The 20,768-nt window shown below is 44.7% G+C and overlaps 1 long non-coding RNA gene across 1 annotated transcript in view; it reads left to right on the forward strand.

Annotated features, from left to right (window-relative positions):
* The first annotated feature begins 243 nt into the window (after positions 1–243).
* Positions 244–20,768, forward strand: part of LOC126297686 (uncharacterized) — an 88,325-nt gene continuing 67,800 nt past the window's right edge. The window contains exon 1 of the long non-coding RNA XR_007552565.1: positions 244–420. This is a non-coding gene — a long non-coding RNA (uncharacterized LOC126297686). The remainder of the gene's footprint in view (positions 421–20,768) is intronic.

Here is a 20,768-nt window from a genome sequence, read left to right on the forward strand (position 1 = left end):
AAGACGTTTTTTTAAAGTTTTGTAATGTAGACACACAGACAATGCAAAGGATCTTGCTTTGAATAACGTCAATGGTAAGGTCTGGATGGTAGAAGGATCTGTGGCGTATGAGAGAGAGTCGTGAGTCGGCAGTTAGCTGTAAAAGAGGTTGGGCGCTATGTAGCTGTCGGAAGAAGGCCACGTAAGCGAGTGTGTAAACGTTGACGGAGTGATGGCAATGTACAGTATGTAGCAATGCTTTGTGCGTGTGATGGATCACAGTACAGTATTAATTAACAAGTAGGTTTCAGGAGAACTGTTAAAGGAAGAGTATTGTGTGGCTGAATCACGTTTAAAAGTTATACACAAATGGAAGATGAGTCTTCACCAAAATAACTGTGGTCATCGAACTGTTACGTCGCTGCAGGAGCTTCACACCAAGTAAGACTGTACCATTTCAGACAATCAGAAGCCCAAAAGGCCTGGCAGTGTCACAGAGTTGTTAGTTGGACAATGTATCAAGTGTGTAAAAATCATTCCTAATTCTTTAGAAATTATTTGCTCAAATCATTATTACCATAAGCAGGATTCAAAGCTTATCATCTTAACAACGGAGTATCTCATAACAAAGATGATAAATTCTTAAAGTTAAAAATGATAAATGTGCCAGGAAGTAGTGCTACATTGAAAAAGCCATGCCTGCTAGTTAATCAAAATTATTACGTAATATTGTATTACAACAATTGCAATTATTCTTTCGAAACATAAATTAATTTAATAGTAAAGTCACTGAATCTGGCAAAATATAATAGATTTATATTCTTATTCAAGTATATTATTCAATTTTGTGTGATTAGTGGTTTATGTATTGATCTTCTGGCTTTTGTACTTTAGCATTGCCTTAGTACATTGCTTTTATTTATGAGGTAATTTATGTTGGAACATTGTACTTTTTGATAATAAACTTTTGCTATTTGGAAAGACAGGTTAGTTAAATTCAGTGATAGTGAACACGCTGTTTAATTATTACCCCGTTGCGCGCAGCAAAAGCCAAGCAGTTATGAATTTAAATAATGAAAAAGTGTTGAGTATACTGGTAATTGTAATGATCGTTGTAGCTCATGTACGTATCATTAATTGCTACGAAAGTAAAAATCCAATATAACCTAATCAGTACTGAAACTATTGTCCACTTTTGGTCTGGTGACCGTACTGTTTCACTCAGCAATTAAATTTTCATTAAATTGTATTTACGTAATTCATAACATTCGACTAACTGATCAAAATTAGTCTGTATAATTACGCATGTTTGTAACCGATTGTTATTTGGGCAACGTATTCACGTGTCATAGTATTGATTAGTATTACACCTTCCCGCATCCTTACGGTTTACCATCTTCGAAACTGAAGCCTTTCTTCAGTAGTTACGTGCATTTAATTGCGGTCAATTGCAGGAATACCGAAGGGTGTAGCAGGTTTAGAAACCTATAAGGAAGAACGAAATTCTATGATCCTTCTTCCCAGCCGATCAGGTTGCTTTACTACGCCTGAACACCAAGGCAAATGGACAGAAATATTACAGCGATTTCAATGCAAAAATTCAAGACAGCACCGTGCTGAGGAAGTGGTAATTGCAAACAGTTCAAAAGTCTGGGTGTGGGCAAGCTCCTCGTGGAACTGATTCGCAGTTGGCATCCTGCGACCAGTTTTGAAGTGCCATGTGTACATCGTTACCGTATAGATGTGTGATATTCTGAGTTTTTATGAATGAAAATGGGATTAAGTTAAACCTCATGCTCGTACGTGGCTTACTCCTGTCCAATAGCATCAAAGCTGAACATCACTACCTGAGCAACAAATCACCGAATATGTCGTATCAGTTGAAAATTTGTGCCACACCGGCATTGGAACCATTATTTCAGTCTTTTCGCGAGATGTCGCCTTAATCATTAGAATGTCAGTATACATTGATCAAAGAGAACGTTTTGACCACCTACCTTATAGCCGGTATGTCCAGCGTTGGCACGGATAACAGCGGCGACGCATAGTGGCATGGAAGCAATGAGGCCTTGGAAGGTCACTGGAGGGAGTTGGCAGCAGATCTGCGCGCACAAGTCGCCTGATTCCCGTGAATTCTGGGGAGTGGCACGACGAGCTCTGGCGCCACGTTTAATGACATCTCCGATGTGTTCGATCGGGTTCGGATCTGGCAAGTTGAAGTGCCATCACATCAATTGGAACTCGCCATTGTGTTCCTCGAACCACTCCATCACACTCATGGCCTTGTGACACGGCGCATTATCTTGCTGAAAAATGCCACTGCCGTCGGGAAACATGGTCGTCATGAAGGACTGTACATGGTCCGTAACTAGTGCAGGATACTCCTTGGCCGTCATGGTGCCTTCCACGAACTCCAGTGGACCAACTGACGCCCATGTGAATGTTTCCTAGAGCACGATGGACCCGCCAGTAGCTTGACTCCGTCCCGCAGGACAGGTGTCAAGAAGCTGTTCCCTGGAAGACAACGGATTCGTGCCCTTCCATCGGAATGGTGAAGTAGGTATCGGGATTCATCAGACAATGCAACGCTCTGCCACTGGGCCAAGGGCCAGTGCAGATTGTCACGTGGTGCCCATTTCAGTCGTAGTTGCCGATGTCTTGGTGTTAACATTGGCACATGCGTGGGTCGTCGGCCACGGAGGCACATCGTTAGGAAGGTTCGGTGCCCTGTGTCCAGACACACTTGTGCTCCGCCCCCATTCTACATACGGACGGCAGCCATTCCTCGCCAGGTGACGCTGCTATCGTCTGGACAGGTTTATATCGATAGCAGGTCGATGGTCATAATGTTGTGGCTGAGCAGTGTACCTCCGGGCTTTCCTTAAATTTTTCATCTTTCTACTTATGATTTCCGAACTTTTTCTTAAATATCAACTAACCTCATAGCATATTAATTTATTTAATCCCTATCATTTGCTTCAGTTCATTGCAGAGATTCTATTTCAAACGACACACGCTGTTGAATCAAAATGTTATGACCACTGCCCACCGCGAAGTTGTTCGCAGCTTGTGGTCTAGGGGCTAGTGTTGCTGCCTCTGGATCGCGGGGTCCCGGGTTCGATTCCCGGTCGGGTTAGGGATTTCCTCTACCCGTGGACTGGGTGTTTGTGTTGTCCTCATCATTTCATCATCATTATCATTAGTGACAGTAGCTAGATTGGACTGTGTAAAAATTGGGACTTTGTACGGGCGCCGATGACCGCGCAGTTGAGCGCCCCACAAACCAAGCATCATTCATCACTGCGAGGTTAAATGCCGTTTGGTCACGTTGCGGGCATGCTGCACGGTGAAGGAAGTATGCAGGCTGGTCAAGTCTGAAAAACTTGTAAGTGTGTTGTAGAGTAAGTTGTGGAAAGAAATAATTCTTAAGAAAAAAAAAGGAATTGTTTGCGTCATTTTCGAGTTAATGAGCATTGAAGTTAGCCAGTCAGGTCATTGCGCTCGTAAATTCTAGTGGCCCGTAATACAATCATTAGTATCAGTTATTCTCATAGCGTAGACGATAGCGCACGAGACTTCTCGGCCTTTGGTTGGGTTCGATCCTTACTACCGTCCCATGTCCAGTTTTTGTATCCCCTTCTTGTTCGGTTTTAGGAAACCAAACGGAGACCAAATCTAGCGGCACCGTCTCCGGTGGGTTTCTCGAATTTGCACGCCACGGCGTGATTGGCCAACTTCGACGCTTATTAACTCAGAAATGGGGCAACGTATCGACTTTTTTTCTTAACAATTATTTCTCAACACAAGCTACACTGCAACACCTTTACAAGATTTTGAGACTGTTTCTGATCACCATATATAAGAGGAGACGACAGGGAATTTTTCTAGTGACGATAAGGGTTGAAAATAGGGATGTCCACTGATATAAGTGACAAAGAAAAGATTATTATGGCTCGGCGCCTGGAACGAGCGTCTCGGTATCGGCCAAGCCAGTCAGTTGTTCGCATGCTACTGTCGTGAGCAGCTGAGGAAAGTGATTGAAGGACGGTGAAACCACGAGAAGGCGACGTGGTGTTGGAGGTCCACTCCTCATCACAGAACGTGGAGTTAGGAGGCTTCCCCAATCTGTAAAGCAGGATAGACAGCGATGTGTGACACTCTGACGACAGAGTACACGCACCTTTCAGCGCACATCGCTGAACGTGGGGATTTGCAGCAGACGACCTCTGCTTGTTTCTGTGTTGAGCCAACGACATCGTCAGTTATGACTCCACTAGATTATCAAGACTGGACTGTGGACGAACGGGAACGTATCGCCCAGTTGGACGAATCACGCTTCTTGTTGCACTAGGTAAATTGTCGTGTTGGGATATCCCGTCACCCAGGCGAATGGCTGCTCGACATATACTCGACTCCAAGGAGACAGGCCGATGGAGGCAGTATTATACTACATGGGAAATACACTTGCTCTCCCGCGGGGCCTGGTGTAATCGATAGCAACATGTCAGCTGTGGACTACGTAAACATCGTTGTAAACCGAATGGCGTGATGGTATGATGTGCCATTGGGTGCGTACAACAATGACCTCTGATTTGCGTAGTTGGTTATTTGGGAAGCATCTGTTACATTTCTGACGTGTAAAGGCTGATGGCCGCGCGGGATTAGCCGAGCGGTCTGAGGCGCTGCAGTCATGGTCTGTGCGGCTGATCCCGGCGGAAGTTCGAGTCCTCCCTCGGGCATGGGTGTGTGTGTTTGTCCTTAGGATAATTTAGGTTAAGTAGTGCGTAAGCTTAGGGACTGATGACCTTAGTTAAGTCCCATAAGGTTTCACACACATTTTTTGAAAGGCTGGTGACTGTCCCCTTTCTTCGAGGACTCCATGAAGTTACGCTGCATGTTGCCAGTGCTGTCGTCACCCATCTTGATACAGAGGATGTTCGACTTATGATCTGGTCAACACGCCCTCCAGAAGTCTCACCCACTGAAAACATCTCGTCATGAGTTGTTGAGAGACTGGCACGCCACCCCTCGCCTACCACTTTGACGGACACTGTCATATGGTTAAAGCAGTTTGACGCGATGTCCAGCGGGGTTGGAATCACTGTTACTGTCGGAGGTGGCAGCTCTCCGTACTTTACTTCACTACCTCCCTGCACGCATCTCTCACACAAATTGACTCATATATTCTCTCTCTGTTATACGCCATAGGCAAAATAAGCAAAATTTCGTTATTTGCTATCGTTTCCGTTGTCTCTGTTTTAATGGCAAGCAGTGGACTTCTACGTTGATGTGATATCTACGCTCCTCTGCAAAACTTAAGGACGAGCTACATAAAGTAACATAGCATGTTAACTGATGATGATGGTGATGTTATGAAAATGTAAATATCGTGTGACTAGGGCCTCCTGTCAGATAGACCGTTCGCCGGGTGCAAGTCTTTCTATTTGACGCCACTTCGGCAACTTGAGCGTCGATGGGGATGAAATGATGATGATTAGGACAACACAACACCCAGTCCCTGAGCGGAGAAAATCTCCGATCCAGCTGGGAACCGAACGCTGGCCCTGAGGATTGACATTCTGTCGCGCTGACCACTCAGCTACCGGGAACGGACATGGTGGCGTTGAAGTCCCATACTCCTTGACAGAGCGTAAGGGACGATGCGAGAGACCCGCACCGCCGTACAAGGCAAGGTCCTAGTGGAGGTGGTTTGCCATTGCCTTCGCCGACCGTAATGGCGATGAATGATGATGATGAAGACGATACAACAACGCCCAGTCATCTCGAGGCAGGTGAAAATACCTGACCCCGCCGGAATCGGACTCCGTGCTTCGGAAGCGAGAACGCTATTGCGAGACCACGAGCTGCGGACCAGCATGTTAACTACTCTGTGGAAATGAACGAAAGTGAGAGAGCATTTTTCCAGATGTCTCCCAGTCAGTCACAGATATCTGGCCATGACATGGAGGTGAGGTAAGCGTGACTGTAGCGCCAAATGGGGCTGCCCGCGTACCATGAGGCAATTAAAAGAACTGGAAAAGTCAGTCATCGAGCAGTTACAATACATGACGGTTGTGGTCTCCAGCCGACCGGATTGGCCGTGCTGTTCTAGGCGCTACACTCTGGAACCGAGCGACCGCTACGATCGGAGGTTCGAATCCTGCCTCGGACATGAATGTGTGTGGTATCCTTAGGTTAGTTAGGTTTAATAAGTTCTAAGTTCTAGGCGACTGATGACCTCAGAAGTTAAGTCGCATAGTGTTCAGAGCCATTTGTGGTCTCCGTTACAAAATGGCGCAGAGGCGACTTTTGTTAGACTGCACATCCATAAGTATCCTCAGGCAACTGAAGAAGGACGAAGTGTGGCTATTACAGCCCTTTGGTATTACTCACAGTGTAGTTTCATGTGCATGGGGAGCGTTCTGAACCACAGACGCTGATGCCCGAAGGCGAGGAGGAGGTCGACACTTGTCATCTACAGAAGCAGATGGCAGCTACATTGTGCAACAGGCAAAAAGAGACCCATGGCAATACGCTGGTGGAATTGCAGCATTTAACAGGACTGCAGGATACACAATCTCACACTCCACAGTGGTACGGCGACTTCATTGGGCTGGTCTCTTTGCCGGTGACCATCACGTTGTCTTTCGTTGACACTCGCACTACGACGACACCGTTTGCGATGGTCCCAAGAGCATAGGGATTGGACAACGAGAAGTGGAGTGGGGCCGCGTGCTCTTTTCGGAGGACAACAGGTTGAGCACGAGTACTGATTCTGGACGTGCCCTCATATGGTCAAAGGTGGGAACGCTTAATGTGCCCAGGAACACTGTCGAACATGATCGTTTTGGTGGTCCAGGTGTTATAGTGTGGGGAGACACAATGTTACGTGGGCAGACTGACCTCCATATCTTTGAACACGTTATAGTCACCAGTCAGCGTTTCCATGACACTGTACTCCTTCCTGATGTACGTCTGTTCAGAGATGCATTCGGCCCAGACTTTATATTTGTGGACGAAAATGCGCCACCACATCGAATAGCGCAAGTTGAGGAGCTCCTGGGAAGAGAGGAAATTCGGTGAATGAACTGGCCTGTCAGCGCCCGCATCGAATACGTGTGGGACGCGTTAGGGAGAAGTTTTTCAACGCCTTTATATTCACCTGCGACTACCCAGCAGCTGTCAACCGCGCTGATGGAGGAATGGAACGACCTACCACAAGAGCTCTCTACCAACTTTATGACCAACATGGGAACACCTAGCAGAGCATGCACTGGGGTACATGCTGAACACGCACCTTACTAAGAACCATCTTCCGCCTGTTATATTGTCAAGGGAAGTTTAGTTATTGTCTTTGAATAAAAGTGTCGTTTCTGATCGTCTATTATCGTGTTTCTTTCAGTTATCTTCTGTACTATACCGTAGCAGTTCTTTCCATGTATGGTCCAACCTTCATCGAGCTACGTTACTTGGTAGTGGCACTTAACGCAAAACTTACTTTCGTCCTTCAGTTTTGCACACAGTGTTCTTCTTAGTAGCTAGCTTAGTAGTTCAGTAGCTTAATAAAAATTTATTTTTTTATAAGATTTATTGTTTGTATACAAAGGGTTAGAGGCACTGGGTTCAAGCATTTCGCGAGACTATGGGAGGTCACCTTGAACTAACAGCGGCTGTGAGAGGGTTAAAGCAATAGGCCAGAGACTGTCAGAGGTCACCTTGAGCAAATAGCAGTTATGAGAGGGCTCCTGATATTGTGAGGGCGTCGCTGCTGGATGGGGCAATCAGCCAATCTAGCCAATATCTGCTTTGCCGCCTCTCAAGGAGAAGATTGCATTTGACACCAGTTACCCCATCAGCAGGCGGCCGATGCAAAATACCTAACAACCGCACGCAGCGGGCAGATGCTCGGCGGTCCCAGCCAACGAGGCCGGCGGAGGTGGGAAGGAACGAGGCCGCAGTTTACGACTCGTCCAGAACGAGGTCAGCACGAGTCTCGCTGCTCCTGAGTACACCGTCTCATCTTAAGCCGCCTCCACGCCGGTCGTGGGTGTGGTTTCCGGTTTGGACAGTAAGCGCTTAGAAACGACCACAATGAACTTTTCGACGGTTTTAAGTTGGATCATTATTCGCTAGTTAAAGAAGGATTAGAATAATGGTTGGTCTACGAGAGTTACGGTGCATTTCGTACCCTAACATGAACTGTCACGCACACGATCTCTCTCTATCTGTAACAATAACTTTCCCTCTACAGGTATTACCACTGTGTCCACAGCACTGGTCTTATTTATAACGAAACAGTAGTCGAATCTTAACGCATCAGGAAAGATCGCAAAGTTCTGTAGTTTACACTGAGGTGACAAAACTCATGGGATACCTCCTGATATCGTCTCGGACTCCTTTTGCCCAGCGTAGTGAGCAATTCGACGTGGCATGGACTTGACAAGCCGCTAGAAGTCCCCTGCAAAAATACTGAGCCATACTGCCTCTATAGACGTCCATAACTGCGAAAGTGTTGCAAGTGCAGGATTTTGATCACGAACTGGGCTCTCTATTATGTCCCATAAATGTTCAATGGGATTCATGTGGCAGAGCGGTTCTAGGCACTTCAGTCTAGAACCGCGCGACCGCTCCGGTCGCAGGTTCGAATCCTGCCTGGGGCATGGATGTGTGTGATGTCCTTAGGTTAGTTAGGTTTAAGTAGTTCTAAGTTCTAGGGGACTGATGACCTCAGATGTCAAGTCCCATAGTGCTCAGAGCCATTTCAACCATTTTTTTGAGATTCATGTTGGGCGATCTGGGTAGCCAAATCATTCACTCGAGATGTCCATTATGTTCTTCAAACCAACCGAGAACAATTGTGACCTGGTGATATGACGCATTGTCATCCATAAAAATGAAGTCCAGGAATGGCTGCAAATAGTCTCCAAGTAGCCGAACATAATCATTTCCAGTCAATGGTCGGTTCAGTTGGACCGGAGGACCCATTCCAGTCCAAGCAAACGCAGCCCACACCATTATGGAGCCAGCACCAGCTCGCACAGTGCCTTGTTGACAACATGGGTTCATGGTTTCGTGGGGGTCTGCGCCACACTCTAACCCTGTCATACATTCTTACTAAATGAAATCGGGACAGTTTTCCAGTCGTCTAGTATCCAAATGATGTGGTCTCGAGCCCAGGAGAGGCGCTGCAGGCGATGTCGCGCTGTTAGCAAAGGCACACGCATCGATCGTCTGTTGCCATAGCCCATTAACGCTAAAATTTCGCCGCACTGTTATTTCACGAGACAGTAAAAAGTGAGACCCTCATCCCTCCAGAACCGAACCCTAGATGCGCACTCCTTTTCATCTCATGTAATCCTGGAAAAACGCCCCGAGAAAATCTTGCTCTGTGAACAGCCTGTCAATACTTGTTTTTCTGAGCTAGTCATTCGAATGTAAAGATTTCTAATGTTGTTTAATTTAACATACGTCTAATTTACATGAATTGTAGTTAACTAGTCTGGCGCCCATCTCAATGAATAGTTCGAACCCATTAGCACAAATTAATCCCGTACAAATTAATTACTTCAAAATTTCAAGGTACTATCTGCTGTATTCATCAAATGCTGTTTGTGCCAAATACATAAATGTGGGAGGAAGAGGACCCTTCACCATCGAAAGTGATTGTTGTTATGAGGTGGCCTCGTCACAGTGCCAAACACGATTAGACAACAGCGACAGCAAAATGATGGTGACACAGATTATCAACAATTTATAATTATTTATTAATAGAAACTTTACAAATACTTATCTGTAGTATGCAGATGGTGCGTTACGGTAGTTCATTGATCAACTGCTCTGTTTTATCTTTAACTCTGGTCTAGTCCTGAATCCAGTAAACGACAATTACAGTCATTTGTAAAACAGTTTGGCACACCTTGGTAGTACCGGTACACATGGTTGTAATGCTGTCTTGAGGTACTGTAGCTAATGTGCAGTGCTGAGTGGATACTGACTGAGAGGAGCCGTGTTCCTACTTATGTTTGCGTTGGAGGCTGGATATCCACTTTTGTCTTTGTCCCACAGCGGTGCAGGTTCGGCATGGTCACTAAGGATGTCGCATGATTAATTTAGTGAGCGGTCGGTTGCTACCCCGTCATCCTCTGGGACGGAATTTGTGTACCACCACTGGCTGCATGTTGAAGTGTCTGAAAGTTTTTTTAAATGTGTGCGAATCCTGTAACTGGGTACCAGCTAGGTATTCACCCAGTCGGATGTGGGAAACCGCCTAAAAACCACATCCAGTCTCGCTCGTCGTCCCGAAAGCGGCACTTTAACACGCACGGCTATATGGACGGATCTGGAACTAATTGAGAGACTAGCACCGAGCGAGGTGGGTCGGTGGTTAGCACACTGGTCTCGCATTCAGGAGGACGACGGTTCAAACCCGCGTCCGGTCATCCTGATTTAGGTTTACCGTGGTTTCCCTAAACCTCCTCAGAAAACTGCCGGGATGGGTCCTTTGAAAGGGCACGGCTGACTTCCTTCCCCATCCTTCCATAAATTGATGGGACCGACGACCTCGCTATTTGGCCCCTTCACCCAAGTCAACCAAGAGAATAGGCACAAAACAGTTCCTTCCTGCCGGCAGCTGTGGCCGAGCGGCTCTGGGCGCTACAGTCTGGAACCGCGCGACCGCTACGGTCGCAGGTTAGAATCCTGCCTCGGGCATGGATGTGTGTGATGTCCTTAGGTTAGTTAGGTTTAAGTAGTTCTAAGTTCTAGGGGACTGATGACCTCAGAAGTTAAGTCCCATAGTGCTCAGAGCCATTAGAACCATTTTTAGTTCCTTCCTTGTGCGCCCTCTTTCGGAGGCTAGCCTAAATTCAGCTGCTGCTGAGAACTAGGCACCTCGGCGCTCTTCTGTGTATGGCTCAACGAATGAAATGAGCGTATGGCATTGTTGGCCGGGAGGCCCGATCCGGGGAAGTTCGGCCGCCAAGCGCAAGTCTTATGTCAGTTGACGCCACATTGGGCGACTTTCACGCCGGTGAAGAGGATGAAATGATGACGAGGACAACACAACACCCAGTCCCCGAGCGGAAAAATCCAACCCCGACGGGAATCGAACCCTGGCCCACTTGCATGGGAGGCGAGCACTTTACCGCCCAGCTAAGCAGGCGGAATGTATGGATGAGTTTCATATCTTTATAACAACACAGCACTTTCTACAATATCTCCCAGTAGACAGAACATGGTCACTGACCTTCTCATCACTTAGCAGGAGACTTTTTTAAAGCTGGAAGCTCACTGGCAAGTGACCATTCCGAGGTCATTAACTCGGAAGTACGGCCACCTCAATCCCACTTTCTCCTCAGCCGTCAGCAATCGTAGTTAGATGATGCACTCGACAGACGCCAACAAATATCGCATTAGGCTCTTCGCAATAGTCATCTAGGGTCTCGTTAAAGTTTTACTGTTCATTACTTTGGACACAGCTGCGTGATGATGCCCAAGATAAAGTGCCAACGGTTTAACGCGGGGAGAGCTACTACTTTGCGCAGTTCTTAAGGCTTCGGTCGTACGAAGAGTGTGGCTGCTGCATAATGGTACTCCAGCTCATTGCCCTCTTGTGTGTGGAGCTAAGACACTGATGCAGACAAAGCATTCTCATTTGCCTAGTGTTTTCTCACGTGTGCTTTCAATAACTGAAATCTAAACTATTAAATATCTTTAATCTCCATCTTCACGTGACTGTACCGCTCTTAGCACACATTTCCGGCTATATGGGCTCTTTGGCTCCTCATCCCCTGAGCAATAGTTTCCTATAGTTCATTCCCATTTAACAAAAATCTCCCTGTATACTCGACGCCAAGTAATCTTCCTTCTGCCTGATGTAATGGCATCCGTAAGTATTTGGTATATCCAATGGTTCATCTTAATTATTTTGGAGCATACTATTTATTAGTGTGTAGATGACTAGAAGACGGATGCTTATCCGAAACTCATTGTCGATAAATACAGGGTGACAGTGAAATGAAATGTCGTGTGACAAGCGCCAACCTTCGGGTAGACCGTTCGCCTGGTTCAAGTCTTTCGATTTGACGCCACTTCGGCGACTTGCGCGTCGATGGGGATGAAATTATGATGATTAGGGCAACACAACACCCAGTCCCTGAGTGGAGAAAATCTCCGACCCAGCCAGGAATCGAACCCGGGCCCTTTGGATTGACAGTCTGTCGCGCTGACCACTCAGCTACCGGGGCGCACGGGTGACAATTATTGAACTATATGAAAAAACGTAAATTAGTTACAAACTATGGTGTGTACACACTTTGTTCAACATGTAAACATCACTACAGATATTCGGATTTAGGTTATGACATGTTCGATATGCCTGCCATCATTGGCGATGATGTGGCGCCGACGAATAACGAAATTCTGCGTGACCCGCTAAAGTATTGGAATATCGCTGCTGTCGCTGACCTTTTGAAAGGCTGTTTTCAGCTCAGCAATAGTTTTGGGATTATTTCTGTACACCCCATGAACCATGGACCTTGCCGTTGGTGAGGAGGCTTGCGTGCCTCAGCGATACAGATGGCCGTACCGCAGGTGCAACCACAACGGAGGGGTATCTGTTGAGAGGCCAGACAAACATGTGGTTCCTGAAGAGGGGCAGCAGCCTTTTCAGTAGTTGCAGGGGCAACAGTCTGGATGATTGACTGATCTGGCCTTGCAATATTAACCAAAACGGCCTTGCTGTACTGGTACTGCGAACGGCTGAAAGCAAGGGGAAACTACAGCCGTAATTTTTCCCAGGGACATGCAGCTTTACTGTATGATTAAATGATGATGGCTTCCTCTTCGGTAAACTATTCCGGAGGTAAAATAGTCCCCCATTCGGATCTCCGGTCGGGGACTACTCAGGAGGACGTCGTTATCAGGAGAAAGAAAACTGGCGTTCTACGGATCGGAGCGTGGAATGTCATATCCCTTAATCGGGCAGGTAGGTTAGAAAATTAAAAAAGGGAAATGGGTAGGTTAAAGTTAGATATAGAGGAAATTAGTGAAGTTCGGTGGCAGGAAGAACAAGACTTTTGGTCAGGTGACTACAGGGTTAAAAAACACAATATCAAATAGGGGTAATGCAGGAGTAGGTTTAATAACGAATAAAAAATAGGAGTGCGGGTAAGCTACTACAAACAGCATAGTGAACGCATTATTCTGGCCAATATAGACACAAAGCCCATGTCTACTACAGCAGTACAAGTTTATATGCCAACTAGCTCTGCAGATGATGAAGAAATTGATGAAATGTATGATGAGATAAAAGAAATTATTCAGGTAATGAAGGGAGACGAAAATTTAATAGTCATGGGTGACTGGAATTCAAGCGTAGGAAAAGGGAGAGAAGGAAACATAGTAGGTGAATATGGACTGGGGGTAAGAAATGAAAGAGGAAGCCGTCTGGTAGAATTTTGCACAGAGCATAACTTAATCATAGCTAACACTTGGTTCAAGAATCATAAAAGAAGATTGTATACATGGAAGAATCCTGGAGATACTAAAAGGTATCAGATAGATTATATAATGGTAAGACAGAGATTTAGGAATCAGGTTTTAAATTGTAGGACATTTCCAGGGGCAGATGTGGACTCCGACCACAACAGATTAAAACTGAAGAAACTGCAAAAAGGTGGGAATTTAAGGTCATGGGATCTGGATAAGCTGAAAGAAGCAGAGGTTGTACAGTTTCAAGGAGAGAATAAGGGAACAATTGACAGGAATGGGGGAAAGAAACACAGTAGAAGAGGAATGGGTAGCTTTGAGGGATGAAATAGTGAAGGCAGCAGAGGATAAAGTAGGTAAAAAGACGAGGACTAGTAGAAATCCTTGGGTAACAGAAGAAATATTGAATTTAATTGATGAAAGGATAAAATATAAAAATGCCGTAAATGAAGCAGGCAAAAAGGAATACACACGTCTCAAAACTGAGATCGACAGGAAGTGCAAAATGACTAAGCAGGCATGGCTAGAGGACAAATGTAAGGATGTAGAAGCTTATCTCACTAGAGGTAAGATAGATACTGCCTACAGGAAAATTAAAGAGACCTTTGGAGAGAAGAGAACCACGTGTATGAATATCAAGAGCTCAGATGGAAACCCAGTTCTAAGCAAAGAAGGGAAGGCAGAAAGTGTGGAAGGAGTATATAGAGGGTTTATACAAGGGCGATGTACTTGAGGACAATATTATGGAAATGGAAGAGGATGTAGATGAAGACGAAATGGGAGATACGATACTGCGTGAAGAGTTTGACAGAGCACTGAAAGACTTGAGTCGAAACAAGGCCCCGGGAGAAGACAACATTCCATTAGAACTACTGACGGCCTTGGGAGACCCAGTCATGACAAAACTCTACCAGCTGGTAAGCAAGATGTATGAGACAGGAGAAATACCCTCAGACTTCAAGAAGAATATAATAATTCCAATCCCAAAGAAAGCACGTGTTGACAGATGTGAAAATTACCGAACTATCAGTTTAATAAGTCACAGCTGCAAAATACTAACGCGAATTCTTTACAGACGAATGGAAAAACTGGTAGATGCGGAACTCGGGGAGGATCAGTTTGGATTCCATAGAAATGTTGGATCACGTGAGGCAATACTGACGTTACGACTTGTCTTAGAAGAAAGATTAAGAAAAGGTAAACCTACGTTTCTAGCATTTGTAGACTTGGAGAAAGCTTTTGACAATGTTGACTGGAATACTCTCTTTCAAATTCTGAAGGTGTCAGGGGTAAAATACAGGGAGCGAAAGGCTATTTACAATTTGTACAGAAACCAGATGGCAGTCATAAGAGTCGAGGGGCATGAAAGGGAAGCAGTGGTTGGGAAGGGAGTGAGACAGGGTTGTAGCCTCTCCCCAATGTTATTCAATCTGTATATTGAGCAAGCAGTAAAGGAAACAAAAGAAAAATTTGGAGTAGGTATTAAAATACAGGGAGAAGAGATAAAAACTTTGAGGTTCACCGATGACATTGTAATTCTGTCAGAGACAGAAAAGGACCAGGAAGAGCAGTTGAACGGAATGGACAGTGTCTCGAAAGGAGGATATTAGATGAACATCAACAAAAGCAAAACGAGGATAAATGTAGTCAAATTAAATCGGGTGATGCTGAGGGAGTTAGATTAGGAAATGAGACACTTAAAGTAGTAAAGGAGTTTTGCTATTTAGGAAGTAAAATAACTGATGATGGTCGAAGTAGAGAGGATATCAAATATAGACTGGCAATGGCAAGGAAAGCGTTTCTGAAAAAGAGAAATTTGTTAACATCGAATATAGATTTAGGTATCAGGAAATCGTTTCTGAAAGTATTCGTATGGAGTGTAGCCATGTATGGAAGTGAAACATGGACGATAAGTAGTTTGGACAAGAAGAGAATAGAAGCATTCGAAATGTGGTGCTACAGAAGAATGCTGAAGATAAGGTGGATAGATCACGTAACTAATGAGGAGGTATTGAATAGGATTGGGGAGAAGAGAAGTTTGTGGCACAACTTGACTAGAAGAAGGGATCGGTTGGTAGGACATGTCCTGAGGCATTAAGGGATCACAAATTTAGCATTGGAGGGCAGCGTGGAGGGTAAAAATCGTAGAGGGAGACCAAGAGATGAATACACTAAGCAGATTCAGAAGGATGTAGGTTGCAGTAGGTACTGGGAGATGAAGAAGCTTGCACAGGACAGAGTAGCATGGAGAGCTGCATCAAACCAGTCTCAGGACTGAAGACAACAACAACAACAACAACCTTGTATTTAATACAGCCCCACAAAAAGGAGTCGCATGTGCTCAGATCGCGAGAATATGGTGGCCAATAGAGGCCCATGCCACTGGCCTCTGGCTACCCCAGAGCCAGAATGCGGTCCCCAAAGTGCTCTTCCAGGATATTAAACAATCTGCTGCTTCGATGGGGTCAAGTTCCGTCTTGCATGAACCACATCTTGTCGAAATGGGGGTTACTTTGAATAATGGGGATGAAATTATCTTCCAAAACCTTCACGTACCATTCGGTAGTCACCGTGCCGTCAAGGAATATCGCACCGATTATTTCGTGACTGAACATTGCACACCACACCCGTTGAGGGTGAAGATATTTCTCGATCGCGAAATGTAGATTCTCATTCTCCCAAATGTGCCAGTTTTGCTTACTGACGAACCCATCCAAATAAAATTGGCTTCGTCGCTAAACCAAACCATGCATGCGCATACTAATTCCCATCATGCCTCACGGCCAACCGTGCAGTTTGAACGTCCTGACGTAAACCGTTCAGAAGTTACGTCAATTTTATTTCATATAGTTCAATAATTGTCACTCAGTAAATATACTTTACAACAGCTTCTGACGGTTTCCTGGCGCCGTCCTGTAAATACACTGAAGCTGTGCACCTCTGTTTACAGGAAATATTTGAAATAATTTATGAGTGCAACACACACAACGGACCCTAGCACATGCGATTCCTTTTTGTGGGGCTATATTAAAGACAAATCAATTGCTGAGCTGAAACGAGCCATTCAGGATGCGACAGCATCGATCTTCCGACACTTTAGCAGGTCACGCAGAATTTCGCTATTCAACAATATTTGTTAATTGTTACACAAACGGGTTTTCGGCTGTTACGTCATCATCAGGTGGTACAAAGATTATCATGTGGTGCTGTGAAAATTTTTTGGATCAAAGTTTTTGTACTAGAGCATCTACAGAGTATCTACATTTCCAGAGATGAAAAATTTTAATGTTAGAATTAAGGATAAAACAAGAGAGATGACAGAGATTATTTCAGTGTAAATGCGATGTAAGATTATTATTATTTAAGTAAGATAAAATATGTGACACATTATTAATGAACTCTAGGCAAATTACAACAGTTGTCCACAGAGGAAAATAAGTGAACAATAAACTTTGATGACATATTCAAAAGATGTAGCTGAACAAAATAACCTTGTCGCTAATTGGTTCTAAATTACAAACAGATAAGATATAATAGCGATATTAAGCAGGTGAGTGAAGCAGCTGTGATTATACAAAGTAAAATTTTTGATACGACGAGGGCAATTACAGTAATTGAAGTAAAGGGATATGGGGCACGTGAGTAAGAGTGGTAATTTACAACACAACCTGGATTGGATTATGGGTAGTATATGCAGTTAGAAATAGTGAGTAAGGGAACTGTATCTGGTCATTCAGTACTAAGTTTGAGTTGATAGACATGTGTTTATTAATTTATATTATTTCAAGACAGTTCATCTTCCTTCCTTTATCGATGTGATGTAACGCTTCATGTTCCACCTTGTAACTATGGTCTTTTTTAAGCAGGTGGTCTGCAAAAGTTGAGTCTCCTTTTCTAAGTTTCCAACGTCTGTGGTGTTCCTTATTGCCCTGCCGGACTGACCAATATAGAATTTGCCACAATTACAACTAATTTCATATATTCCACTCTTTTCCAAAGCTGGAGTGCTGTCAATGCATTGTGCGCATAAAATGATATTTTTACGTCCCTGGATTTAAGTTTTTCGGGTACATCCACTGAGACTCTTCCTAAGTATGGAACTGTGCACCATTTATTGCGTTCTTGAGGTTGTGGGTCATGGACAGGGTGAACAACAGAGTACACTTGTTGTTTCTGATTTTTGTGCATTATGACGTCCACTAAGGTAGGAAGATACCCATTGTGTTATTGTATATGTCTGATTGCATTTCATTTCATTTGGAAATTGTCTTCACTCATGGGGATGGATATTAGGGGATGTATCATTGAATGATTGGCGGCTTCTTTGTGGATCACTGGCTGTTGAGAACTGGTCGGTATTACTACATCTGTGGTGGTAAGTTTCCTATAAATCTTGAAAGTATGAATACGGTCACTGGTGTCTACGATAAGATCCAAATAATTTATCTAATTGTCCCCAAACTCCATTGTGATTTTACTGTTGTGTTTTAAATAAATGTACATCTCGTCACGATTTCTTCCCTCAATGTTATTGTTGTCGCTTTGCGAAGAAATATGAAACGTTGTAGTGGTAGATACATTTGTCCTACTCCATCGTTGTTGAAAGTTTGTATCATCGTGAAACGCTCACTACACTCCATAGGTCACTGTGAGGTGCACGGCAGAGACTACTGTTTCTTGTACAGTAGTATAATACAGGATATCTATAAAGTCTCGTTATCCATTGCAAAGAATTCGTAACCTTTTTCTGTTATGCTAGAATTTCAGTGTGTGCCCGACTCGTGGCTCGTAGCACTTACTTACTTGGTTTTTCCAGTGCTAATTATAAGTAGGACATCGAGCTACAATTTTCCTCCAGCGAACTCGATCAGCTACCAGGTTTTCAGGTTCCTCCCAGTTCTTGCCCATACGTTGATGATCCTTTGCAAAAGTTCGTTACCAGCTGTTACGAGGTCTTCCTCTACTTCTAGGCGCGTCAGTCTGGAACCGCGTGACCGCTACGGTCGCAGGGATATTGCTCAGAGCCATTTTGAACCTCTTCTTCTGTCTCCATCCGTTGGTTTCCACAGTAGTGCTGATTTGGAGATTCTTCCTTTTTTTGTGCGTAGTATGTGCCCCCAAGCTTCAGTCTTCTTTCAGCAACGTTTTTGTGCAGACTGCGTCCTTTCAGTACTTCATCAACTGAAACGGCTCGCCCTGATCTTGAAAATTCGTCTCGGGCATCGATGGTGAAAAACATTGCGCTTGTGTGCTGATTCTACAGTCATTTTCAAGGTTGTTGTTGTTGTGGTCTTCAGTCCTGAGACTGGTTTGATGCACCTCTCCATCCTACTCTATCCTGCTGCAACCTACATCCTTCTGAATCTGCTTAGTGTATTCATCTCTTGGTCTCCCTCTACGATTTTTGCCCTCCACGCTGCCCTCCAATACTAAATTGGTGATTCCTTGATACTTTCAGAAACGACTGCCTCACACTTAAATCTATACTCGATGTTAACAAATTTCTCTTCTTCAGAAACGCTTTCCTTCCCATTGCCAGTCTACATTTTATATCCTCTCTACTTCGACCATCATCAGTTGTTTTGCTCCCCAAATAGCAAAACTCCTTTACTACTTTCAGTGTCTCATTTCCTAATCTAATTCCCTCAGCATCACCCGACTTAATTCGACTACATTCCATTATCCTCGTTTTGCTTTTGTTGATTTTCATCTTATATCCTCCTTTCAAGACACTATCCATTCCGTTCAACTGCTCTTCCAAGTCCTTTGATGTCTCTGACAGAATTACATTTTCTAGGCATCACCTTCGTATATGGCCATCGGTAGGACGACAGAGTGGAGCCGAAGCGTTGCCATATGGGTCGCATTCCCATTCGTTGGAAGACTGCAGAAGCTTTCCCAGCTCCGCTGCTGATGTCTGCATCTACGTCCCCGTTATTACAGATAAGGCTGCAGAGATATGGAAATCTATCAGTATCTCGTAGTACCTTCTGTTGTATCGTAATTTGAGTAGGTACATATCCTCTTCTTATACACTCTGTGTTTTCCTTTTGTACCATTTAGTTTTAGCTTTACAGACCTGACCAGTCCGTCTAACTTGGTAGTCATTAGTTGTAAACTTTGTTATGTTTCTGCCAGAAGAATAATGTCATAAGCTAAATACAGATCCGTAAGCCTAGACTGTGCATTCCAACGTGCTGGAACTGTCCATAGTTTTCTACATTATGAAATGTATGAGGGCCTTGACGCAGTGGTTACACCGGTTCCCGTGAGATCACCGAAGTTAAGCGCTGTCGGGCGTGGTCGGCACTTGGATAGGTGACCATCCAGAGCCGGCCGCGGTGGTCTCGCGGTTCTAGGCGCTCAGCAGTCCGGAACCGTGCGACTGCTGCGGTCGCAGGTTCGAATCCTGCCTCGGGCATGGATGTGTGTGATGTCCTTAGGTTAGTTAGGTTTAGGTAGTTCTAAGTTCTAGGAACTAATGACCACAGCAGTTGAATCCCATAGTGCTCAGAGCCATTTGAACCATTTGACTATCCAGGCCGCCATGCGCTGTTGCCATTTTTCGGGGTGCACTTCGCCTCGTGATGCCAATTGAGGAGCTACTCGACCGAATAGTAGCGGCTTCGTTCAAGAATACCATCATAACGGCCGTGCTGACCTCACGCCCCTCCTATCCGTATCCTCCACGGAGGATGACACGGCGGTCGGATGGTCCCGGTAGGCCACTCGTGGCCTGAAGACGGAGTGCATGAAACTATGACTAATAAGAAAATAAATGGTGATAAAATGGGTCAGAATGCTAAAAAAAAGTGTGTTCCCATCATCTGTTCTTATACAGCAACTTCAGTCTTTATACAGTTTTCTGAAAATCTGAGTGAGATGATCAGGGATTCCATACATGCTTGCAATACATCACAGTGATTCTTGGTGTATTCTGTCAAAAGCTTTTCTAAATCAGCGTAGTTTAGGTGCAATGGATAGTTGAATTCCATGCATAGTTCTATTATGTTTCGCACAATGTAGAACGTCAAGGTAATATGGTTGAAATCGCTCTGAGCACTATGAGACTTAACATCTGTGGTTATCAGTCCCCTAGAACTTAGAACTACTTAAACCTAACTAACCTAAGACGTCACACACATCCACGCCCGAGGCAGGATTCGAACCTGCGACCGTAGCGGTCACGCGGTTCCAAACTGAAGAGCCTAGAACCGCACGGCCATACCGGCCGTCCAAGGCGATATGCAAGTTCTGCGCATGTACCAGTCAACATTGCTGTACCAACAGTTCTAATTCAT

This window comes from Schistocerca gregaria, chromosome X (genome assembly GCF_023897955.1).
Source record: "Schistocerca gregaria isolate iqSchGreg1 chromosome X, iqSchGreg1.2, whole genome shotgun sequence".
In the NCBI taxonomy this organism is placed as follows: Eukaryota; Metazoa; Arthropoda; class Insecta; order Orthoptera; family Acrididae; genus Schistocerca; species Schistocerca gregaria.